This window comes from Staurois parvus, unplaced genomic scaffold (genome assembly GCF_062004578.1).
Source record: "Staurois parvus isolate SC_StPar_1 unplaced genomic scaffold, SC_StPar_1.0 ptg003134l, whole genome shotgun sequence".
Classification (NCBI taxonomy): domain Eukaryota; kingdom Metazoa; phylum Chordata; class Amphibia; order Anura; family Ranidae; genus Staurois; species Staurois parvus.
The window spans coordinates 27,264-54,578 of record NW_028320930.1 but is presented as its reverse complement, the minus strand read 5'-3'; the positions used below and the strand labels follow the sequence as shown (position 1 = coordinate 54,578).

The 27,315-nt window shown below is 48.5% G+C and overlaps 1 long non-coding RNA gene across 1 annotated transcript in view; it reads left to right on the top strand.

The window, feature by feature from the left end:
• Positions 1 to 22,237, top strand: part of LOC149428560 (uncharacterized) — a 48,339-nt gene extending 26,102 nt beyond the window's left edge. Inside the window, exons 3-4 of the long non-coding RNA XR_016310715.1 lie at positions 21,435 to 21,753; positions 21,960 to 22,237. This is a non-coding gene — a long non-coding RNA (uncharacterized LOC149428560). The remainder of the gene's footprint in view (positions 1 to 21,434; positions 21,754 to 21,959) is intronic.
• Positions 22,238 to 27,315: the final 5,078 nt, after the last annotated feature.

The following is a 27,315-nucleotide window of genomic DNA, read 5'->3' as shown; positions in this document are numbered from 1 at the left end:
CCCCTCTGTCCAAGTATACCACAGCCACCCCTCTGTCCAAGTATACCACAGCCACCCCTCTGTCCAAGTATACCACAGCCACCCCTCTGTCTAAGTATACCGCATCCACAGCCACCCCTCTGTCCAATTATACCACGTCCACTGCCACCCCTCTGTCCAAGTATACCACGTCCACCGCCACCCCTCTGTCCAAGTATACCACGTCCATCGCCACCCCTCTGTCCAAGTATACCATGTCCACATCCACCCCTCTGTCCAAGTATACCACGTCCACCCCTCTGTCTAAGTATACCGCATCCACAGCCACCCCTCTGTCCAAGTATACCGCATCCACAGCCACCCCTCTGTCCAAGTATACCACGTCCACCGCCACCCCTCTGTCCAAGTGTACCACGTCCACCGCCACCCCTCTGTCCAAGTATACCACGTCCCCCGCCACCCCCCTTCCAAGGTTTTACTCACCTCCTCATCTAAAGAAATCAGATTTGTGTGACTTCTGTCTTTCATGAATCCACACTGTCCGTGGCTTACAATATTTGTTTCCAGCAAGAACTCCTCTCTGTGGTCTTTTATTAAACTCTCCAGTATCTTCCCAACTATAGAAGTGACACTAACAGCTCTATAATTACTTGGGAAAGATTTTGTCCCCTTTATAAATATTGGCCCCACATTGGCCTTACACCAATCCCGTGGTACTATGCCAGTCATTAAAGAGTCCCTAAAAATGAGAAACAATGGCTGTGAGATGACAGAGCTGGACTCTGTAAGGCCCCGTGGGTGTCTGCCATCCGGTCCACGGGCTTTATTCACCTCTATTCTATTCTATAATATTTCTGGATCATATCAATTGTGAGCCAATGTGGATCATCTGGGGGGGTGTCAGTACCACGCCCATTATGGACAAGAGCCCCCCCGTGCTCCTTTGTATACACAGAGCTGAAGAAGGGATGTCATACATTGTCCTTCTCTTTGTCCCCCCCCCCTCTAGATGGTTCTGTAAAGGGCCTACATGCTGGGACCGGACCTTTCTACTATTCATAGATTGGAGGAATGTTTTGGGGGGGGTCCTGATATCTTTCTGTGGTTTGTTTTCAGTTTTTGTGCCTTTATTTCCTTTCTGCATCTTCTGTTCTATTCTCTGTAATGTGTAATCGATGATGGCGTTCCTTCATTGTGATCTGTAATAAAAGCTCTTTTCTTCTTATCTATGGCTTTTGTCACTTTGGCCGGAAGACACAGAGGTTGGATTTGTAGCCTTTTATACTTGGTGCCCACGGGGGTATATTCTGCAGTGTGGTCACATACAGTCTTTGTGAAGAACTCCCATTTCTGTGTTGTGTTCATCCATGCCAATATTCCTCCCAGTCTAAGTCTTGGAGAGCAGATCTCAGCCTTGGAGAATTAGCTCTCTTAAAGTTCAGCGCTTTTATTCTCCCCGTATGTGCTCGCTGTTTACAGCTAATAAATGAAATCATGTTATGGTCACGGCTACCCAGATGTTCTATATATGACACTCGTAATAATCTCTGCATGGTTGGAGATGACCAGGTCCAGCAGAGCATCATTCCTAGTTGGGGCCTCTATGACCAGGTCCAGCAGAGCATCATTCTTAGTTGGGGCCTCTATGACCAGGTCCAGCAGAGCATCATTCCTAGTTGGGGCCTCTATGACACAGGTCCAGCAGAGCATCATTCCTAGTTAGGGCCTCTATGACACAGGTCCAGCAGAGCATCATTCCTAGTTGGGGCCTCTATGACCAGGTGCAGCAGAGCATCATTCCTAGTTGGGGCCTCTATGACCAGGTCCAGCAGAGCGTCATTCCTAGTTGGGGCCTCTATGACACAGGTCCAGCAGAGCATCATTCCTAGTTGGGGCCTCTATGACCAGGTCCAGCAGAGCATCATTCCTAGTTGGGGCCTCTATGACACAGGTCCAGCAGAGCATCATTCCTAGTTGGGGCTTCTATGACACAGGTCCAGCAGAGCATCACTCCTAGTTGGGGCCTCTATGACACAGGTCCAGCAGAGCATCATTCCTAGTTGGGGCCTCTATGACACAGGTCCAGCAGAGCATCATTCCTAGTTGGGGCTTCTATGACACAGGTCCAGCAGAGCATCACTCCTAGTTGGGGCCTCTATGACACAGGTCCAGCAGAGCATCATTCCTAGTTGGGGCCTCTATGACCAGGTCCAGCAGAGCATCATTCTTAGTTGGGGCCTCTATGACCAGGTCCAGCAGAGCATCATTCCTAGTTGGGGCCTCTATGACACAGGTCCAGCAGAGCATCATTCCTAGTTAGGGCCTCTATGACACAGGTCCAGCAGAGCATCATTCCTAGTTGGGGCCTCTATGACCAGGTGCAGCAGAGCATCATTCCTAGTTGGGGCCTCTATGACCAGGTCCAGCAGAGCGTCATTCCTAGTTGGGGCCTCTATGACACAGGTCCAGCAGAGCATCATTCCTAGTTGGGGCCTCTATGACCAGGTCCAGCAGAGCATCATTCCTAGTTGGGGCCTCTATGACACAGGTCCAGCAGAGCATCATTCCTAGTTGGGGCTTCTATGACACAGGTCCAGCAGAGCATCACTCCTAGTTGGGGCCTCTATGACACAGGTCCAGCAGAGCATCATTCCTAGTTGGGGCCTCTATGACACAGGTCCAGCAGAGCATCATTCCTAGTTGGGGCTTCTATGACACAGGTCCAGCAGAGCATCACTCCTAGTTGGGGCCTCTATGAACTGTGCCATACAATTGTCCTGTAGTAGGTTTAACAATGTTTGTCCTGTAACTGTTCCTGCAGTCCCATTACTCCAGTCATTTTCTGGGTAGTTACCAAGAAGAATCACTGACCTCTCTAGAGATCTGCAGAACATCGCTCCCTCCCATCCTCCCCTTGACAGATCCATATTGATATATTCTGCAGATTATCCCACCACTGACCCCTCTAGAGATCTGCAGAACATTGCTCTATCTTGACAGATTGATCTAAATATATTATATTTTATTGCCCTTTATAAATAATGTATACCTAGTATCCCCCGTACATATATATACCCCGTGCAGAGCGTTGCACCCTATAAATAATGTATACCTAGTATCCCCCGTACATATATATACCCCGTGCAGAGCGTTGCACCCTATAAATAATGTATACCTAGTATCCCCCGTACATATATATACCCCGTGCAGAGCGTTGCACCCTATAAATAATGTATACCTAGTATCCCCCGTACATATATATATACCCCGTGCAGAGCGTTGCACCCTATAAATAATGTATACCTAGTATCCCCCGTACATATATATACCCCGTGCAGAGCGTTGCAACCTATAAATAATGTATACATATTATCCCCCGTACATATATACCCCGTGCAGAGCGTTGCACCCTATAAATAATGTATACCTAGTATCCCCCATACATATATAAACACCGTGCAGAGCGTTGCGCCCTATAAATAATGTATACATAGTATCCCCCGTACATATATACCCCGTGCAGAGCGTTGCGCCCTATAAATAATGTATACATAGTATCCCCCGTACATATATATACCCCGTGCAGAGCGTTGCGCCCTATAAATAATGTATACATAGTATCCCCCGTACATATATATACACCGTGCAGAGCGTTGCGCCCTATAAATAATGTATACCTAGTATCCCCCGTACATATATATACCCCGTGCAGAGCGTTGCGCCCTATAAATAATGTATACCTAGTATCCCCCGTACATATATATACCCCGTGCAGAGCGTTGCACCCTATAAATAATGTATACCTAGTATCCCCCGTACATATATATACCCCGTGCAGAGCGTTGCACCCTATAAATAATGTATACCTAGTATCCCCCGTACATATATATACCCCGTGCAGAGCGTTGCGCCCTATAAATAATTTATACCTAGTATCCCCCATACATATATAAACACCGTGCAGAGCGTTGCGCCCTATAAATAATGTATACATAGTATCCCCCGTATGTATATACCCCGTGCAGAGCGTTGCGCCCTATAAATAATGTATACCTAGTATCCCCCGTACATATATACCCCATGCAGAGCGTTGCGCCCTATAAATAATGTATACCTAGTATCCCCCGTACATATACCCCGTGCAGAGCGTTGCGCCCTATAAATAATGTATACCTAGTATCCCCCGTACATATATACCCCATGCAGAGCATTGCACCCTATAAATAATGTATACCTAGTATCCCCCGTACATATATACCCCGTGCAGAGCGTTGCACCCTATAAATAATGTATACCTAGTATCCCCCGTACATATATACCCCATGCAGAGCATTGCACCCTATAAATAATGTATACCTAGTATCCCCCGTACATATTTATACCCCGTGCAGAGCGTTGCACCCTATAAATAATGTATACCTAGTATCCCCCGTACATATTTATACCCCGTGCAGAGCGTTGCACCCTATAAATAATGTATACCTAGTATCCCCCGTACATATATATACCCCGTGCAGAGCATTGCACCCTATAAATAATGTATACATAGTATCCCCCGTACATATATATACCCCGTGCAGAGCGTTGCACCCTATAAATAATGTATACCTAGTATCCCCCGTACATATATATACCCCGTGCAGAGCGTTGCGCCCTATAAATAATTTATACCTAGTATCCCCCATACATATATAAACACCGTGCAGAGCGTTGCGCCCTATAAATAATGTATACCTAGTATCCCCCGTACATATATACCCCGTGCAGAGCGTTGCACCCTATAAATAATGTATAGCTAGTATCCCCCGTACATATATACCCCGTGCAGAGCGTTGCGCCCTATAAATAATGTATACCTAGTATCCCCCGTACATATATACCCCATGCAGAGCATTGCACCCTATAAATAATGTATACCTAGTATCCCCCGTACATATATACCCCATGCAGAGCGTTGCACCCTATAAATAATGTATACCTAGTATCCCCCGTACATATATATACCCCGTGCAGAGCGTTGCGCCCTATAAATAATGTATACCTAGTATCCCCCGTACATATACCCCGTGCAGAGCGTTGCGCCCTATAAATAATGTATACCTAGTATCCCCCGTACATATATACCCCGTGCAGAGCGTCGCACCCTATAAATAATGTATACCTAGTATCCCCCGTACATATACCCCGTGCAGAGCGTTGCGCCCTATAAATAATGTATACCTAGTATCCCCCGTACATATATATACCCCGTGCAGAGCGTTGCGCCCTATAAATAATGTATACCTAGTATCCCCCGTACATATATATACCCCGTGCAGAGCGTTGCGCCCTATAAATAATGTATACCTAGTATCCCCCGTACATATACCCCGTGCAGAGCGTTGCGCCCTATAAATAATGTATACCTAGTATCCCCCGTACATATATATACCCCGTGCAGAGCGTTGCACCCTATAAATAATGTATACCTAGTATCCCCCGTACATATATATACCCCATGCAGAGCGTTGCGCCCTATAAATAATGTATACCTAGTATCCCCCGTACATATATATACCCCGTGCAGAGCGTTGCGCCCTATAAATAATGTATACCTAGTATCCCCTGTACATATATACCCCGTGCAGAGCATTGCGCCCTATAAATAATGTATACCTAGTATCCCCCGTACATATACCCCGTGCAGAGCGTTGCGCCCTATAAATAATGTATACCTAGTATCCCCTGTACATATATACCCCGTGCAGAGCGTTGCGCCCTATAAATAATGTATACCTAGTATCCCCCGTACATATATACCCCGTGCAGAGCGTTGCGCCCTATAAATAATGTATACCTAGTATCCCCCGTACATATATACCCCGTGCAGAGCGTTGCGCCCTATAAATAATGTATACCTAGTATCCCCCGTACATATATACCCCGTGCAGAGCGTTGCGCCCTATAAATAATGTATACCTAGTATCCCCCGTACATATATACCCCGTGCAGAGCGTTGCGCCCTATAAATAATGTATACCTAGTATCCCGCGTATATATATACCCCGTGCAGAGCGTTGCGCCCTATAAATAATGTATACCTAGTATCCCCCGTACATATATACCCCGTGCAGAGCGTTGCGCCCTATAAATAATGTATACCTAGTATCCCCCGTACATGTATATACCCCGTGCAGAGCGTTGCACCCTATAAATAATGTATACCTAGTATCCCCCGTACATATATATACCCCGTGCAGAGCGTTGCGCCCTATAAATAATGTATACCTAGTATCCCCCGTACATATATATACCCCGTGCAGAGCGTTGCGCCCTATAAATAATGTATACCTAGTATCCCCCGTACATATATACCCCGTGCAGAGCGTTGCGCCCTATAAATAATGTATACCTAGTATCCCCCGTACATATATACCCCGTGCAGAGCGTTGCGCCCTATAAATAATGTATACATAGTATCCCCCGTACATATATACCCCGTGCAGAGCGTTGCGCCCTATAAATAATGTATACCTAGTATCCCCTGTACATATATATACCCCGTGCAGAGCATTGCGCCCTATAAATAATGTATACCTAGTATCCCGCGTATATATATACCCCGTGCAGAGCGTTGCGCCCTATAAATAATGTATACCTAGTATCCCCCGTACATATATATACCCCGTGCAGAGCGTTGCACCCTATAAATAATGTATACCTAGTATCCCGCGTATATATATACCCCGTGCAGAGCGTTGCACCCTATAAATAATGTATACCTAGTATCCCCCGTACACATATATACCCCGTGCAGAGCGTTGCGCCCTATAAATAATGTATACCTAGTATCCCGCGTACATATATACCCCGTGCAGAGCGTTGCGCCCTATAAATAATGTATAGCTAGTATCCCCCGTACATATATACCCCGTGCAGAGCGTTGCACCCTATAAATAATGTATACCTAGTATCCCCCGTACATATATACCCCGTGCAGAGCATTGCGCCCTATAAATAATGTATACCTAGTATCCCCCGTACATATACCCCGTGCAGAGCGTTGCGCCCTATAAATAATGTATACCTAGTATCCCCCGTACATATATATACCCCGTGCAGAGCGTTGCGCCCTATAAATAATGTATACCTAGTATCCCCCGTACATATATATACCCCGTGCAGAGCGTTGCGCCCTATAAATAATGTATACCTAGTATCCCCCGTACATATATATACCCCGTGCAGAGCGTTGCGCCCTATAAATAATGTATACCTAGTATCCCCCGTACATATATATGGAGATGCGGTGGCGGTGGCAGCGCTTCTTCTGGGGACGGGATGAATGCGGAGTGATTAGAATGGAAATGGGGCGTCCCGGGGAGCTGTGACCCTCTCCATGGACTATAGGAAGACGTTCCACATTAGAATATTTCGCCGGCGAGATCACAGACACATCTGAGGCGCTGTTCGCCTTTCTTCCCGCGGCTCGCGTCGCGTACATCCGTCGCCCATATGTTCTTTATTTCTGTGTGTCATTTCAAAGCGCCGTCTCCTCCATTCATCAACAGATCACGCTGGGGAATGATCTGCGGCGGAGAGGTCGCCCGTCTTATCTTAATCTCCGAGAAATTGCCGAATATTTACATCTCTTCCGGCCTCCCTCCTCTCCTCTTGTAAATTTGTAAACTTTCCTTCTCTTTGGGCGCTGGATTTTTTCTATCGCTCGCCGACGTCAGTCTTCAGTCGGCCATTGTTGGTGGTCTTTGATTTCCGCCGCGCACTTTCGGGGTCAGCGTCTAATAGTGTAGCGGAAGGTTGGTGTGGCGCTCTTTGAAGGTGATGTGTGGTGTGTTTTTTCCAGAAGCGCCGTTCCGTGTTGTCGCCGTGGCGTGTCCAGTACGGGAGTTTACGTTCTGCTCTTTGTATTGTCAGCTAGTGCAGTCTGCATTGCTTCTGAACAGCGGCTGTTGTAAAGGCAGTGACAGGGTAAAGCACACTGAGACGGTGTTTGGTGATTAGGCTCCGTTCACACCTGTGCGTTTTGTAAATGCGTGATAAATCCTTCATTTTTGCTCATACTTAAAAAACACGCCAGGTTTCCGGTTTCATGCATTGGGAATGGGCCCCAAAGGCAGCCGGCAAACACGTCTGGCAAAAACAACCACGCAAGCTCAACGTGGCACAAAATGGTGCATGGCGGTTCCTTCGTAATGAATGCACCTCCGTTCACACATGGCATAACATGGTAACACAACGGAACGCTTCAGTGTGAATGGGCCCCAGGACACGGAGCATCAGATGCAGGCTGGGGGGAGTCAGGTGTATAGTGTGTCCTCCAAGGGGACTTTCCTGCTGGCCATCACAGGAGGAGGGGAGGATGGCTACATTCACCACAACAGACATTGACTGGGTTCAGGACAGGCTGAGGTCTCAGAGGAACCTGTGGTGGTATCAGGACAGATGGAGGTATCTGAGAAATCTGTGGTGGTATCAGGACAGGCTGAGGTCTCAGAGGAACCTGTGGTGGTATCTGGACAGGCTGAGGTCTCAGAGAACCCTGTGGTGGTATCAGGACAGGTAGAGGTCTCTGAGAAATCTGTGGTGGTATCAGGACAGGCTGAGGTCTCAGAGGAACCTGCGGTGGTATCTGGACAGGCTGAGGTCTCAGAGAACCCTGTGGTGGTATCAGGACAGGTAGAGGTCTCTGAGGAACCTGTGGTGGTATCAGGACAGGTGGAGGTCTCAGAGGAACCTGCAGTGGGTTCAGGACAGGCAGAGGTATTTGAGAAACTTGTAGTAGGCTTAATGACAGGAGGAGGACTCAGAGGAACCTGTGGTGGTATCAGGACAGGTGGAGGTTTCAGAGAAACCCTTCGGTGGTATCAGGGCAGGCTGAGGTCTCAGAAGAACCTGTGGTGGTATCAGGACAGACAGAGGTCTCAGAGGAATCTGCTGTGGTATCAGGACAGGCTGAGGTCTCAGAAGAACCTGTGGTGGTATCAGGACAGGCTGAGGTCTCAGAGGAATCTGCTGTGGTATCAGGACAGACAGAGGTCTCAGAGGAACCTGTGGTGGTATCAGGACAGACAGAGGTCTCAGAGGAACCTGCGGTGGGTTCAGGACAGGCTGTGGTCTCAGAGGAACCTGCAGTGGGTTCAGGACAGGCAGAGGTATTTGAGAAACTTGTAGTAGGCTTAATGACAGGAGGAGGACTCAGAGGAACCTGTGGTGGTATCAGGACAGGTGGAGGTTTCAGAGAAACCCTTCGGTGGTATCAGGGCAGGCTGAGGTCTCAGAAGAACCTGTGGTGGTATCAGGACAGACAGAGGTCTCAGAGGAATCTGCTGTGGTATCAGGACAGACAGAGGTCTCAGAGGAACCTGTGGTGGTATCAGGACAGACAGAGGTCTCAGAGGAACCTGCGGTGGGTTCAGGACAGGCTGTGGTCTCAGAGGAACCTGCAGTGGGTTCAGGACAGGCTGTGGTCTCAGAGGAACCTGCAGTGGGTTCAGGACAGGCTGAGGTCTCAGAGGAACCTGCTGTGGGTTCAGGACAGGCTGAGGTCTCAGAGGAACCTGCGGTGGGTTCAGGACAGACAGAGGTCTCAGAGGAACCTGTGGTGGGTTCAGGACAGACAGAGGTCTCAGAGGAACCTGTGGTGAGTTCAGGACAGACAGAGGTCTCAGAGGAACCTGTGGTGGGTTCAGGACAGACAGAGGTCTCAGAAGAACATGTGGTGGGTTCAGGATAGATAGAGGTCTCAGAGGAACCTGTGGTGGGTTCAGGACAGACAGAGGTCTCAGAAGAACCTGTGGTGGGTTCAGGACAGACAGAGGTCTCAGAGGAACCTGTGGTGGTATCAGGACAGACAGAGGTCTCAGCTAACATGTAATAGTTCCTCGTGGAAGAACATTCCAATGAATGATGCATTCTGGCTGAAGGGGCGGGGTTAGTCCCTGTTACGGAGAATCATCCTCACTATTTGTCCTCCTATCAATATCAACAAAAGGAAATGCCACATTTTGGGCTTTCACAATACATGAATAGAGGGGACAGTAGTTGTGGTGACAACCTAGGCATCCCTCATTTCCAAGAGGTTTCTTCTTACTTCCTGTGTTGGGTGTGGGACAGGAATTCCAGGGAAATCTCCACAATGGGACACAAAGGGCAAAAGCAGCTGATGGGAGTCATAGCCGTCCTACAAACTGCCTTTAGTTCTACTTTAATTGTAGACTACCACCTGGTGGCCGGACTTGTAATCACAGTGCAATGTATGGGAATGGTTGTTGCACCTATGTGTGTATAGACAGCATGCCAACACCCCCGACAACCTGGGAGTCCAGCTCTTCTACAGGGAGCAGAGGGAAGAAGTGCCAATCTACCTCACCAGCCGTCACCTAACTAAACCAACTATCAGCTTTTTTTTAAAAAGCTCCACATTTTATCATTAAAAATCCATCCTTGAGCTCAATATGGTGACTTTGACTAGGCTAGGATGTCATCAGTCTGCTGCAGGCAGGAGGAAGTATTTCCTCAGTCTCCCCTCCCCCAATGATCAGACTGTACATTGTAACTTTGTAGAAGGAGGAGGAGGCATTTCCTCAGTCTCCCCTCCCCCAGTGATCAGACTGTACATTGTAACTTTGTAGGAGGAGGAGGCATTTCCTCAGTCTCCCCTCCCCCAGTGATCAGACTGTACATTGTAACTTTGTAGAAGGAGGAGGAGGCATTTCCTCAGCCTCCCCTCCCCCAGTGATCAGACTGTACATTGTAACTTTATAGAAGGAGGAGTCATTTCCTCAGTCTCCCCTCCCCCAATGATCAGACTGTACATTGTAACTTTGTAGAAGGAGGAGGAGGCATTTACTCAGTCTCCCCTCCCCCAGTGATCAGACCGTACATTGTAACTTTGTAGCAGGAGGAGGAGGCATTTCCTCAGTCTTCCCTCCCCCAGTGATCAGACCGTACATTGTAACTTTGTAGCAAGTAACAAGGTGAGAAGCAACAGCAGGGGCTGATCTGTGTCAGACATTTGTGAACACAGGCATCAGGATTTCCATGTCATCTCTGAGCCGCCATCTCAGTCCAGGAAGTAGATGGTGACCCTGGATGATGCCGGAACAAAGATGGCGTTGTCCTGGAGGGGAGATCAGATGACAGCATTGCCGGGGGGGGTCTTGTGCTCTCTGGGAGGGGTAATCAACACCTGGAAGATCAGACTGACCCACTCCAGGCAATGTAATGACAGGTCCACTTTGGGTGGTTTTCTCTGACCTGGGAGTCAGTGGAGGGTGGAGTTGGGGGTCGGCGCCCCCCGCGGCGTATTGCGGGTTCTGTCGGTAAATCCATTCCTCCACAAGGATGACTCTCCTCCCTATGGAAGGGATATGCGGGGAATGTAGCCGCAGGACGTCGGCGTGTGAAGTGCTCCATCCGGGCGCGTCTTTAGCGAGGAGCGCGGAATGAAAGGGGCGGGCATCAAAGGGGGCGCCGAGGGAGGGGACGGTCATTTCCCTTCACTCTTCATAGAGGTTCTCGCCATCGTTAGGGCCAATCAGGAGCCCCAGAAGAGGTGCGTTTGGGGGGGGGTCACCAATTCTTGGCGAGGAGTTTGATGAAGAGCGCGCTGCGGATCAAAGCAGCGGTAATAAAGCCTCGGCGAGCGAACGACCTGCCCCTGCTCCCTCGCTCTTCAAAGTCGCCCTCTTTATTGCTTGTAAACTGGCTTTTTGATGTTTCGGGAATATTTGAGGCTGGATGAGGGAAAAAAGGGATTTCTGCTCCATAAATGGAGGACGGGAGAAAATTGGGATCAGAGCGTCGGGGGAGGGGAGCAGATGTGTCTTCACATGGCACGCACGCCGCCTTAACCCCTTCACACGGGCGCCGCTTCCTTCTACCAGGCAGAGAGGATTCTGGGAAGTGGGACCCGGCAGATATCTGCTTGCCAATGTTCAAGTGATTCCGAGAATGAATCTGATTGGATGTTCTGCTCCTCATTCCAGACCACCAGCAATCCCGCTTCCTGAACCCCCATTGGTGCTGGAATTCTCTTCTTGTAAGCCTAGTCCAGGGATCTCCAAACTACGGCCCTCCAGCTGTTGAAGTACTACAAGTCCCATCATGCCTCTGCCTCTGGGAGCTGTGCCTGTGGCTGTCAGAGTCTTGCAAGGCCTCATGGGACTTGCGGTTCCTCAACACCTGGAGGGCCGTAGTCTGGAGACCCCTGGCCTAGGAGAATGTGCCTGGCGTGTTCCTGGGTCCAAACTCCGCCCTCTATCTCTGAGTCCTCTATAACCCCACCCATAATTGTCAGTGCAATGTAAGGGACATTCCCCCCACTGACCCCCCATGTAAAGGACATTCCCCCCACTGATCCCCCATGTAAGGGACATTCTTCCCACTGACCTCCAATGTAAGGGACATTCTTCCCACTGACCTCCAATGTAAGGGACATTCTTCCCACTGACCCCCAATGTAAGGGACATTCTTCCCACTGACCTCCAATGTAAGGGACATTCTTCCCACTGACCCCCAATGTAAGGGACATTCTTCCCACTGACCACCAATGTAAGGGACATTCTTCCCACTGACCACCAATGTAAGGGACATTCTTCCCACTGACCACCAATTTAAGGGACATTCTTCCCACTGATCACCAATGTAAGGGACATTCTCCCCACTGACCACCAATGTAAGGGACATTCTTCCCACTGACCCCCAATGTAAGGGACATTCTTCCCACTGACCACCAATGTAAGGGACATTCTTCCCACTGACCACCAATTTAAGGGACATTCTTCCCACTGATCACCAATGTAAGGGACATTCTTCCCACTGACCCCCAATGTAAGGGACATTCTTCCCACTGACCCCCAATGTAAGGGCCATTCTTCCCACTGACCTCCAATGTAAGGGACATTCTTCCCACTGATCACCAATGTAAGGGACATTCTTCCCACTGACCCCCAATGTAAGGGACATTCTTCCCACTGACCACCAATGTAAGGGACATTCTTCCCACTGACCCCCAATGTAAGGGACATTCTTCCCACTGACCACCAATGTAAGGGACATTCTTCCCACTGACCCCCAATGTAAGGGACATTCTTCCCACTGACCCCCAATGTAAGGGACGTTCTTCCCACTGACCACCAATGTAAGGGACATTCTTCCCACTGACCCCCAATGTAAGGGACATTCTTCCCACTGACCACCAATGTAAGGGACGTTCTTCCCACTGACCAATGTAAGGGACATTCTTCTCACCGACCCCCAATGTAAGGGACATTCTTCCCACCGACCCCCCAATGTAAGGGACATTCTTCCCACTGACCCCCAATGTAAGGGACATTCTTCCCACTGACCACCAATGTAAGGGACATTCTTCCCACTGACCACCAATGTAAGGGACATTCTTCCCACTGACCCCCAATGTAAGGGACATTCTTCCCACTGATCCCCAATGTAAGGGACATTCTTCCCACTGACCCCCAATGTAAGGGACATTCTTCCCACTGACCCCCAATGTAAGGGACATTCTTCCCACTGACCCCCAATGTAAGGGACGTTCTTCCCACTGACCACCAATGTAAGGGACGTTCTTCCCACTGACCACCAATGTAAGGGACGTTCTTCCCACTGACCCCCAATGTAAGGGACATTCTTCCCACTGACCCCCAATGTAAGGGACGTTCTTCCCACTGACCCCCAATGTAAGGGACATTCTTCCCACTGACCCCCAATGTAAGGGACATTCTTCTCACTGACCCCCAATGTAAGGGACATTCTTCCCACTGACCCCCCAATGTAAGGGACATTCTTCCCACTGACCCCCCAATGTAAGGGACATTCTTCCCACTGACCACTAATGTAAGGGACATTCTTCCCACTGACCCCCCAATGTAAGGGACATTCTTCCCACTGACCCCCAATGTAAGGGACATTCTTCCCACTGACCCCCAATGTAAGGGACATTCTTCCCACTGACCCCCAATGTAAGGGACATTCTTCCCACTGACCACCAATGTAAGGGACATTCTTCCCACTGACCCCCAATATAAGGGACATTCTTCCCACTGACCACCAATGTAAGGGACATTCTTCCCACTGACCCCCAATGTAAGGGACATTCTTCCCACTGACCCCCAATGTAAGGGACATTCTTCCCACTGATCCCCAATGAATTGGTTTAAGCAAGGACTCCCCGAGACGTGAATCATTTTGAGGGTTCCTGTTGTGTAAAACGTTTGACAAAGGCTGAAGCTATTGTGGATGGTGTACGTTCTGCTGGTCTCCTCTCAGTGATGCCTGCCTATACCGTGGCGCTGTGTGTTCCGTACAGCGTGGTGCAGGGGGCCCCCTATGCTGTGATGCAGACCGCTCTACAAGGAGGAGGAGCATTGATGACTTGTTTGGTGTCCTCAGCAGGCCTATGCAGGTACAAGGTGCAGTATATCAGAGATGGGGACTGTCCACGTGATGTCCGTTTTTTACAATTCCAGAATTTTCCTGGACAGTTCCCAACTTTCCTCATCTGGAACGTTTGATGTGTAGCCCCTCCCCCCGTGCTGTAGACGGGACACCATAGGATACTTCGGAAGACGAAGGTGAAGGTTTTCCTTCTCACCTTTTATAATGAAAGAGAACCTATGCAGAGCTCCATTAATGTACGAATACTCCACCAGCCAATCAGAGTGGGCGCTTCTCCTCAGGGTGACGTGCCGGCGTGCCAGGGGGTGAGCTGCGGCTGGTATGCGGGAACTTTCCTGTTTGGTCTCTTTGTTAGACAGAAGGCGGGTGTCATCAAGGAGGATGCCTGGGATTCCGGAGGATTAGGCCGCTCTGGAACTAATGACATTATGAGGGCGAAACATGAAAAGAAGCGCCAAGCTCGCGCTCGCCCGTCTCTCCTACTAATTACGACAACGCTTCGCCTTTCACACAACGTTACCGTTTAGAAATTAGCTGCGGACAGGGATATCATTCCCAGCGGGGGCCGAATGGTAATGAGGACTGTCTGAGGGATCAACACATCTGAGGGTGGAATTCCATTTTCTCATAGAGAAGAGGAACGGATTTAGAGCGCTTGTTGAGGGATGACGCTTCTAATAACCGTCTTCCTGACATTGCTACATGCCGGTTAACTCGTGGAAGTGTCACTCCTGATGAACGGTTAGCAGCGAACTAGCGAGTCCAAGGATCATCCGAATTCTGGAACGTCTGTGAATAGATCTTCCATCATGCTGGCAATCTCCTTTACAGTTCCTTCAGAGGGGAGATGTTGGTTTGCTCTAAATCTATATCACACCTTGGGGGTTAGCAAGCAAAGCTCTCCTCTCTGTCCGTCCGTGGTAGGCTGAAAATATATACAATTAGTACAAAGTACAGAGGTTGTTCTAAACGTAAAATATCTACTAACCGCTTTATTTTCCCCTAAAGTTCACGTAAATGCACATGGTACAACCTTACTATATACCACAGTTCTACCCTCTGGACTCGCGTTTGGGCTGCTGTTGAGGCAGTAGAGATTTACTGGATGTTTGTAGTTCAACAGACATGCATGTGTGGCCCATTAGGCCAGGTAGCATCAAGGGAGCTCCAACTCCACCCTTGGAGCTTTACCGTCAACCCCATCCAAGGAGCTCCAACCCATCCATGAAGCTTTATCTTCAACCCCATCCAGGGAGCGCCAACCCATTCATGGAGCTTTATCTTCAACCCCATCCACAGAGCTAAAACTCATTCATGGAGCTTTACCTCTGACCCCATCCATGGAGCTTTACCTCTGACCCCATCCAGGGAGCTCCAATCCATCCATGGAGCTTTACCTCTGACCCCATCCAGGGAGCTCCAACCCATCCATGAAGCTTTATCTTCAACCCCATCCAGGGAGCTAAAACCCATTCATGGAGCTTTATCTTCAGCCCCATCCAGGGAACTCCAACCCATTCATGGAGCTTTATCTTCAACCCCATCCAGGGAGTTCCAACCCATTCATGAAGCTTTATCTTCAACCCCATCCAGGGAGCTAAAACTCATTCATGGAGCTTTACCTTCAACCCTATCCAGGGACCTCCAACCCCATCTCTGGAGCTTTACCTTCAACCCCATCCAGGGATCTTAATTCCCATTTTGAAGCTTTAGCTTCAACCCCATGCAGGGAGCTCCAATCCATCCATGGAGCTTTACCTTCAACCGCATCCAGGGAGCTCTAATCCCATTCATGGAGCTATACCAAGGACTCAATCTGGGATCTCCAACCCATCCATGAAACTTTACCGTCAACCCCATCCAAGGAGCTCCAACCCATCCATGAAGCTTTATCTTCAACCCCATCCAGGGAGCTCCAACCCATCCATGAAGCTTTATCTTCAACCCCATCCAGGGAGCTAAAACCCATTCATGGAGCTTTACCTTCAACCCCATCCGGGGAGCTTCAACCCATCCATAGAGACTTACTTCTGACCCATTCCAGGGAGCTCTACCTTCAAATCCCACCCAGGGAGCTCCAACCTCATTCATGGAGCTTTACCTCTGACACCATCCAGGGAGCTCCAACCCCATCCATAGGGCTTTACCTCTGAATCTATCCAGAGGGCTCCAACCAGATTCAGGGAGCTTTACTTCTGACACCCTCTTACCCCATCCAGACAGCTCCAACCCCATTCTGAGAGCTTTGCCTCCAACCCCCTCTGACCTCATCCAGGGATCTCTGATCCCATCTAAAGAGCTCCAACCCTATCCAGGAAGCTCTAAATCCATCCATTAAACTTTACCCTTGACCCACCAATAGATCCAGCACCATCCTGGGAGCTTTACCTTTGACCCCCTTCTACCCTATCAAGAGAGCTTCAGTCCTATTCAGGGAGCTTCTGACCGCTTCCAGTAAGCTCTGACTGAACAAGAAGCCTCCAATCCCTTCCAGGGAGCTTGGAGCCAACCAAGAAACCTCACACTCTATCCAGGGATCTCCATCCCTATCCAGGGATCTCCATCCCTATCCAGTGAACTCCTGACCCCTTCCAGGGAGCTCTGATTACCTCCACTGCTTCCAGGAAGCTCCAATTCTTTCCAGGGAGCTTTACCTCCTCTGGATCCCATGGATTTATCCTCCACCTGTAACTCCTCTGCACATCATACAAGAGACTGATGAACATGAGGAACCATAGGTCTGACCTCCTGACTGTGAAATCATTGAGGAACTACAAGTCCTAGTGTGCCAGGTTTACCTCAACCACCAGTAGTGTTAAGCCAATAACAAGTAGTGGTACAAGTGGTCTCAGGAAGTCGGAGGGCGGTTGTTTTGAATGTTCCCAAACTCAACAACGGGGGTCAGTTGACAGCACATGACTCATTGCCACCTGTGTCAGGACTATCTGCTGTATGGGAAAAGTCACAGGACCCACCATTTTATACATGGCGGCCCGCAAAGCGTTTAATTGCCACCATGTGTGATTATCAAGGGGCGACGTCGTCAATTTTTTCACAGCCCTAACATTATTTGTGAGTGTGTGCCTACATCCTGCGTCTTGAAGATCCCCATCTCCTTCATCCGTCTCAATCTGGCCCGTTCCGCTCTCGTCTTAATGATTCGCGCTGTCAAGCTCGTTAGAATTGAAGTGGCAATATTTGCTTCTCGTTCACTTTTAAGAGAAGATCCAAAACATCCTTTCATCTCAAGTTAAACAACAGGCTGTCAGAACACTCCAAGACACTTTCTTGTCTGCAACAGACCGGCGTGCACAGGTGGGTGGGTTCCCGCGCCGGATAACGATGCAAGGAAGCGTGGAACAGGGAACGGACTCAAGCTGCCTCTGAAACATTTATCTTGCCAGGAAGAGCGACTAAGCACAGTGTGATCCATTTTAATAGCTGCAAAATAATATGCAATATCACGTTAGCTTTCAAGCCTTTGATGGGCGAACTTCAAAACGGCCTTTTATTCCGCCGAACGGTTGATGTCCACTTACCGACCCGTTACAAAGTGACCTAATCAAACTCAATTAAAACAGAGATATGAAATCGCAGCATCAGACGGGTCCGATTCTGGAGGAGGAGGGGAAGGAAGAAAAATCTAAATGAATCTATCGATTTTAAAACTTCTTTTGAGCAGCGCAGACGCCTGCGGCTTCCTTGACTCGAGGATTCGGCGCGGGCGTTTGTGAACTCGGCTTGACGCGGCTCCCTTTGGTGGAAAGTGAAAGTTTGACTGATCTACTTAGAAAATCCGGCACAGAAAGTCTCGACTTTGCTCGCAATCAATGGACGTGAGGCGCAGGAAGACGAAACAGAAGGCAGAGATGGAAGGAGCGGCTGCTGACGCCATGGCGGTTTGCGGGGATTGAAGAGACGGACGAATGTTGTTTTATATGTCACCGGCGTGCAATTAAACTTCACACAATGCCACTTGCAGGGAAGGAGGGGGAACGGTGGAGGGAACTGCATCTAAAAAAAGAAGCCCACACAGTTTCAAGTGTTTGCACACCAAGTCGAAGCTATTTTTTATTTTTTCCAGTTGAGAAAAGTCTATACATATATATGAAGATAGTTCACCAAAATGGCAACATATCAGACCATTTCTTCCTTGTAGTCTCAGTATATCTCCAGTCTTCTAAATGGACTCTGTGCTGTTGTAGAATGTCCACCATGCCGACACCGCCCGCTGCTGACCCTGCAGAGTTCGGTCCAAGACTGTACATGACATGGGGCAATTGCAGGAGTAAGACCAACATAACCATGAAATGTATCATTGCCAGTGTCATATATATTCTTCAGTACCGTGCATCCATGTCACTGCCAATTGTCTTCACCAGTGCCATGGAACCCCACCAGTACCCTATCGCAATCAATGCCAAGAATTTCCACCAGTGTCCTATCACCATCAGTGCCAAGCAGTGCACCCAGTGTCCTATCACCATCAATGCCAAGAAGTACCACCAGCTTCCTATCACCATAAAGGCCAAGCAGTGCCACCAGTGTCCTATCACCATCAAGGCCAAGCAGTGCACCCAGTGTCCTATCACCATCAATGCCAAGCAGTGCACCCAGTGTCCTATCACCATCAATGCCAAGCATTGCCAGCAGTGTCCTGTCACCATCAATGCCAAGCATTGCCAGCAGTGTCCTATCACCATCAATGCCAAGCAGTGCCACCAGTGTCCTATCACCATCAAGGCCAAGCAGTGCCACCAGTGTCCTATCACCATCAAGGCCAAGCAGTGCACCCAGTGTCCCATCACCATCAATGCCAAGCAGTGCACCCAGTGTCCTATCACCATCAATGCCAAGCAGTGCACCCAGTGTCCTATCACCATCAATGCCAAGAAGTACCACCAGCTTCCTATCACCATAAAGGCCAAGCAGTGCCACCAGTGTCCTATCACCATCAATGCCAAGCAGTGCACCCAGTGTCATATCACCATCAATGCCAAGAAGTACCACCAGCTTCCTATCACCATAAAGGCCAAGCAGTGCCACCAGTGTCCTATCACCATCAATGCCAAGCAGTGCACCCAGTGTCCTATCACCATCAATGCCAAACAGTGCACCCAGTGTCCTATCACCATCAATGCCAAGCATTGCCAGCAGTGTCCTGTCGCCATCAATGCCAAGCATTGCCAGCAGTGTCCTATCACCATCAAGGCCAAGCAGTGCACCCAGTGTCCTATCACCATCAATGCCAAGCAGTGCACCCAGTGTCCTATCACCATCAATGCCAAGCATTGCCAGCAGTGTCCTATCACCATCAATGCCAAGCATTGCCACCAGTGTCCTATCACCATCAATGCCAAGCATTGCACCCAAAGTCCTATCACCATCAAGGCCAAGAAGTACCGCCAGTGTCCTAGCACCCTTAAATGCCAAGCAGTGCCCCCCAGCATCCTGCCATGGTACCTTTTGTAGCCTCTTCAGACTTGGTGGTGCCATTAGAACATTAGATGTCACATTACAGAGACAGAATGGGAAGTCATACATGGGATAAAGCATTCATCGGCGGGGCAGATAAGTGACAGTCCCTTGTAAGAACCATCTTGCCATCCTATGATACCATATTTCTCACCTCCAACCCACATCCTACGATGACAATCAGAATCTTGCAGCATGCGGCACATTCAGTCTTGCATGGAAGACGCAGATCCTTTATCTGCTCTCCAGAATGGAAATTCACCCCTTTCAGGACTCGACCAACATGTCTGCACAGCCCAGATAAACCTGGTGGTATGGTGGTAGAAGGTTAGTGTGGTCACATCAAATTGGCATTGGCTTGAAGGAGAGGAGTCCAGGAGTTGTTGGGTTCAGCTACTGTAAAGGTGGTATTTGTAGCAGTATATAGTCAGCCAGTATTCTCGATAAGTCTCTGCCACTGGTTGGTGTCCCACTTTTCAGGTATCCACCACAGCCTGAACTTCTGAGGTGACCAGAAAGGGACAGTGGTGAGCACTGGCACCGTCTGGCATGTTGGTCTGTTGAAGAAAAAAAGGAACAAGATTGTATCACTCAACCACAATATGAAGGGTTCTTTAAATGGAATCCATAGTTCATGTTTGTGCAAATTTAGCTAACCCTACACTATGTTGTCCAATGTCCCGTCACACTTATTTGAGCTTGTTGGACATCTCAGCCCATGGCCACTAATATGGGGTTGACCTTCTTCCCCCAAATGTTCCTTATTAGGGAGCTGCCCAAACCCCCCCTCCCTTTATTATGACAGACTTGCCTGCAAACTGAGCCCTCAAGCGCTGCGCTGCCACAGCTCCCCCAGTGCTTCCATGGCCATTATTATGGAGTTGACCCCCTTCTCCCTCCCATGGCCATTACTATGGAGTTGATCCCCTTCTCCCTCCCATGGCCATTACTATGGAGTTGACCCCCTTCTCCCTCCCATGGCCATTACTATGGAGTTGATCCCCTTCTCCCTCCCATGGCCATTACTATGGAGTTGACCCCCTTCTCCCTCCCATGGCCATTACTATGGAGTTGACCCCCTTCTCCCCCCATGGCCATTACTATGGAGTTGACCCCCCCCCCCATGGCTTTGAATATGGAGCTGACCCCCTTTCCCCCCATGACCATTACTATGGAGTTGATCCCCTTCTCCCTCCCATGGCCATTACTATGGAGTTGACCCCCTTCTCCCTCCCATGGCCATTACTATGGAGTTGATCCCCTTCTCCCTCCCATGGCCATTACTATGGAGTTGACCCCCTTCTCCCTCCCATGGCCATTACTATGGCGTTGACCCCCTTCTCCCCCCATGGCCATTACTATGGAGTTGACCCCCCCCCCCCCCCCCATGGCTTTGAATATGGAGCTGACCCCCTTTCCCCCCATGACCATTACTATGGAGTTGACCTGTTTTCTTGTAAAGCCAGCAGATGCCTTCTTCTGGGTATTGGTGATGGTACATATTACTTGTAATCTTTAGTCATCAATGCTCTTTGTTTCTAATAGGAGTTTCTGTCATATTTCAGGTCCATTTCTGTAAGAAGTCTGCTCTGTCAGTAAGTTCTATGTTATGTCAGTGAGGGGTTGGTAACCCTGGAGAAGGGGCTTTGGGAGACCGGTCACATTGAACAGAGAGAGCCTGCAGGATCCAGGAATGAGGTGGAGAGAGCCTGCAGGATCCAGGAATGAGGTGGAGAGAGCCTGCAGGATCCAGGAATGAGGTGGAGAGAGCCTGCAGGATCCAGGAATGAGGTGGAGAGAGCCTGCAGGATCCAGGAATGAGGTGGAGAGAGCCTGCAGGATCCAGGAATGAGGTGGAGAGAGCCTGCAGGATCCAGGAATGAGGTAAGCAGGTCTCCTTCTTCATTACCTGAGCAAAGCCCGCACTTCACCCTCACAGTCAGCATATGTAACCATGGCAAGCGTAAACCTGTTTTTTTGGGGGAGGGGGAGGGGGGTTTTGACATGGGAATTGAGCTTTATAGCAGTAGGTGTTCTCAGCCAGGTGGAAAAGTTTCTCAGCTTTAAACGTGCCCATGTTTTTATTTCAGGAGCTGAGAGGTGAATAATGGAATATCCGTGTCCCAGAAAGAGCCCAACTTCCGGACGTCATTCCTCCAGCAGGTACCCAATCAGACAGACCGGGCCAGCCCATCACCCCACTAATCCAGCACCTTTCATTCAGGATGTCCTCCTCGGTTGTCTTGGCACTGACTCAGATTTTGTTGCACTTTCAATGTCAATTTTCAGCTTTTTATTTGATTATAGTTATTAATGATGTCTTTTATTGGTTTCCATTGTTGACATTAATAAAGGAGGAAGATTAGTGGATCGGAGTGACAGTTCCGTTTTTATCCATACTCTGTGTACTTGTCTGTCTTAGCATCTAGTAGAATGTTTTCTAGATCTAGTCTGGAGACCCGCAGCTGGACAGAATAGGCTTTGTGTTGTGCAATCAGAAATGTCTCTGCCGCTGTGGTCTGGCACACAGTGTAGAGGGTTCAATGGTCACCGTGGACTAGATATTCCAAATCCTTCCATCCAGAATAGAGGAGAATATTCTCTCTATTCTGGACAGCTGGACTTAGAACATTCTCTTCTATTCTGGATGGAGGGACTTAGAATATTCTCCTCTATTCTGGATGGAGGGACTTAGAATATTCTCCTCTATTCTGAATGGAGGGACTTAGAATATTCTCCTGTATTCTGGATGGAGGGACTTAGAATATTCTCCTCTATTCTGGACAGCTGGACTTAGAACATTCTCTTCTATTCCGGACGATGTGACTTAGAATATTCTCTCTATTCTGGATGGAGGGACTTAGAATATTCTCCTCTATTCTGGATGGAGGGACTTAGAATATTCTCCTCTATTCCGGACGATGTGACTTAGAATATTCTCTCTATTCTGGATGGAGGGACTTAGAATATTCTGCTCTATTCTGGATGGAGGGACTTAGAATATTCTCCTGTATTCTGGATGGAGGGACTTAGAATATTCTCCTCTATTCTGGATGGAGGGACTTAGAATATTCTCCTGTATTCTGGATGGAGGGACTTAGAATATTCTCCTCTATTCTGGACAGCTGGACTTAGAACATTCTCTTCTATTCTGGATGGAGGGACTTAGAATATTCTCCTCTATTCCGGACGATGTGACTTAGAACATTCTCCTCTATTCTGGATGGAGGGATTTAGAATATTCTCCTCTATTCTGGATGGAGGGATTTAGAATATTCTCCTCTATTCTGGATGGAAGGACTTAGAACATTCTCCTCTATTCTGGATGGAGGGACTTAGAATGTAAGTAGAAAATGTGCCTGGGCAGGAAGGGGGTAAAAGTGGCCGGTATTGAAGGGGTTAAGGTACTCAGACTCTGCCCTTTGACCAAAGCTTGGAGGCATTCTTAAACATTGGTGAGGCCAACATTAATCAGGAAATCTGTAATTTGTAGTTTCCATATCACCATGTAACAGGGCAGGGATTGATATTGTAGAAAAAAGAGAAAGTGCTACTTACTGTAATTTTTCGTTTTCCTGGCGCCAGTCCATAGCGGCACACATATGGTAGTATCCCCGCCTACTCCAGTATATTGCCATGTTGGCCCCAGGAACATGGAAAATTGTATGAGATGCCATAATCTTCCTTTCTTGGCAGCAATCCATGGCATCATACATGTGGTAGCATCCCCATCTACTACAAGTATGCTGCCATGTTGGTGCCTGAAAAATGGTCCCGTGATTTCCTTTTCCTGGTAGCAATCCATGGCAGCATATATGTAGTAAGTGGACCACGTGCATGCTGCCATGTTGGCATGCGTAAAATACATTTTCTGATAATATTGGAGTGGACCCAAAGATGACTGTGTAGAGTTAGTGATGAGATAGAGAAACGTGGCTCCTGGTGTCCCGGCTCTCATCTGGATTTGGGGTGTTAGCAGCCAGCATGAGGCTCACCAGAGAAGACAGAAGTGGTATTCAGTTTTTGTTTTCATGCTTCATCTTATTTTTCTTTTTCTTCTGTGTCGTCTACAAGAGGAAGGAATGGAAGGCTGGAAAGCTCATCAGAGGAGATGTCTAGTAAGACTTTCATTACATCCCATGTGATATCAATGTTACAACATGACTGAACAGTCCCGTTCTGCTGGAGGCGGCTCCAACCCAAAGAGGGACTTAGAATACTTTTTTATCTATTTCTTGTGGTGGGACTTAGTATGGAGGATTGTTTGTCTAGTTTTGGATTTTTGTTTTCTACTTTATGTGGTGGATTTCAGAGGTATTGAGTCCTGAAGTAGGAAGATGAGTTTCTAGAAATCTTTTTCCTTTTTTTTAATGCTTCATCATCTGCACAGTCCTGAAGTATGACATTCAGTACCTAGGTTGGTGTGAAGCGGAGATGGCTTGGTGGGCAAGAACTGTGGCTAGTCTGCTGGAGACCTGAGTTCGAATCCCTGAGTAAGCCTCATGTGTGATCCCGGGTGCTGTGTGGTTCCTGAACCCCTTGAGGGTGGAACAAGGTGGTGGGAAATGTTTCTGACTCACTACCCTGTCCCACCTCTAGGGGGTTCATGCACTGCGCAGTGCTTGAGAGTGAGTATATATATATATATGTATGTATGGGGTGAGGCCAATAAAAACCCTAAGTCCCTGCTTTTGGAAAGGGCTGCCCCGGTAAGACAGCCCATTGTATTTATATATGTTGCAGTGATGTCACAGACTGTGGACCGAAGAGGGGGGTGTCCACAACCTAATGTGATGCCCACACATGTTACAGGCCTGTGGGGACCTGGGACTGGAGCAGACTGGTGGGTTGTCCATGGCCTCCAAGCTTTCACACAGTGATTTGAGCATGGGGTCTGCAGGATTTGCACTCGGGTCTACGGTCCTTCCATCACTGAGTGATTCATAGCCACCCAATTCACTCAGATTTGTACTCAAGTCAATGCTGCCTCTGTCAGCGAGTGATTTATTCCGCCCATCTCACTCACAGACTTGACCTGGGGACTACGGGATTTGAACTTGAGTCAATGGCGCCCTTGGTTGCTGCTCTTATCCACTGAGCTACTCGCCTCTGCTCAATCACTTAGGTGTTTGTTCTGCTATTTCAGGAGCAAAAAAAGTCATGAAGGAAAAAAAAAATTCCAAAAGGGGAAAGAGAGATTCGAACCGGCAACTCCGAGGTCATGGCTGGGCTGCCAGCTGGCTGCTAAACCCCCAGGCCAGAGCTAAGCTGTGGTCTGGGGGTTAGCAGCCAGCCCCTTAACATCAAGGCTGCAAAAAGACTTAGTAAAAAAATTGTGATCCCTGACTTCTACAAATTACAGTGATCTGCAGTTTACTACAAATTTTACAAGCTGTTGAACCCGGGTGAATGAAAAGTGGGGTGCTGTGCTGACTCAGGGCGAGGCCTTAGTGGATACCAGGAATGGATGAGACTCATCGTTCTAAGACTCAATTGATGATGGATTCCTAATCAGAAATGTTAATGGTGTCCCATGGTGGGCTAACTCACTGATTGGCCTTGAGTAGCGGCCTTGGATCCATGGTAAGCCATCATAGTGGATACCAGGACTCAGGGGAGTGGAATGAGACTCATCGTTCTCAGACTCAATTGATCAGATTCCTAATAGTCAATGTTGATTCATGGTGGGCTAACTCACTGATTGGCCTTGAGTAGCGGCCTTGGATCCATGGTAGCCCATCATAGTGGATACCAGGACTCAGGTGAATGGAATGAGACTCATCGTTCTCAGACTCATTAAATTTATATGTCAGGGCAGCGCCTTGCTAGGGCTTTGGAAATCCAGGTTCGAATCCCTGATGCTGGAAATAATTGATTACTCGTATGCTCAGTAGATTGTATGAAGACTTTCAATGCCGCGGTCTTGCTTCTCCTATTGGGCGATGGTAGTAGACGGTCTGCAAAGCTCCAATTTTAGATGACGACGGGAAGCCTTGATGATGACATTAACACCTAATCAGTGTGAGATCTGGTTCAGGTGGTTCCTAACAAAGGATGAGTTGTAGGCGTTGTGGTGGAGTTTCTGGTTGTAACCTCATTTCCTGCAAACAGGATTCTATAAATCAGCTGCTATGAGAGGATCACCGAATTCCCCCAGGAGAAATCCCATTGGTTGAGTGTTGACATCAGTCAGAGGCTCAGAAGTAACTTAGGAGACTTTTTGTCATTTTATTTAGAGGAAATACCACCCATGATTTGCACCAATCTGGAAGGAAATGTTTCTCATCATCTTATTACATTTCATTCCGCGGTCGTTCGACCTTTCAGCTCTATTGTCCTACAATAAAAAATAAACCCCGCCTCTTTCCAAAATCTAATCACATAAATAGGCACATAAATGATTCTGTTGGTGTTCCCCCGGCCACAAGGGTGCGCCTTCCTGTAGGGCTTCCTCCTCACTAACAGAGAAGAAGAGACGTTCGGATACAATAAATCGTCATTCACCGAATGAGTTCAACTTTTCTGTTACGTGATCTTTAGCGCCTGAATTTTGTGTTCATACGTTTCCTTGCAGCCAGGCTGACCCTACACCGGGGATGGTTGTTCTGTGAATGGGGGGCACACAGAAATATTGGGGACCCAGGAAAACATTCGTAGGGCTCATTCTAACCTGTGGCAACACTTCATATCTCTCTGAAAAGCAATCTGTGGTGGATCACGTTTCAGAGGGTGGTGGATAGGCAGGGTGGAGGGGATATGTCTCCTGCTTGCTGCCTGTTTTATCCCTAAAAAAGCTGAAGTGTTGCACCTCAGGGTGGTTGTATCACAGCCCACACTCGTAAATGGGTGGCTTTAGGTGGTGGTACTGCTCTGCACGTGTGGCATGTGGTTTAATGTTTGCCACAACTGTAAAGAGTTGCCGCCACGACATGTGTACAGCCCTGAGTGGCTGTATGCCCTTCTTTAGGGGTATGGGGGGGGTTGGTAATACCACAGCTCAATCACCTGCTGTTTCTGTCCCCTGTCCACTTGCTTCCACTGCTGGTGCCCTCTGAAGAGTGATCTGCGGTGGATTGGTTCTTTGAGGTTGTTTGACAGGCGGCGAGGAGGTGATATGTTGCCTCATCTCTGCCTGTTTGAACCCCTAAAAACCTGCACCACCACATCTCAATTCAGTGGAATGGGTCATGGGGGGGAGGGTGACTTTTTTTGGATAGATCCAGAGAAAACTACATGGTGTGAATGTGAGAATACCCCGGTGTGCATTTGGTGTGGGTGTACCCCCATGTGTGTAGGGAGTAGGGGTATCCCAATGTGTGTGGATTGTGGGGGTACTCCGGTGTGTGTTGGGTACCCTGGTGTGTTGGGTATGGAGGTATCCCTGTGTTGGGTGTCAGGTACCCTGGTGTGTTGGGGTCCCCCCATATGTGTTGAGTGTGGGGGTAC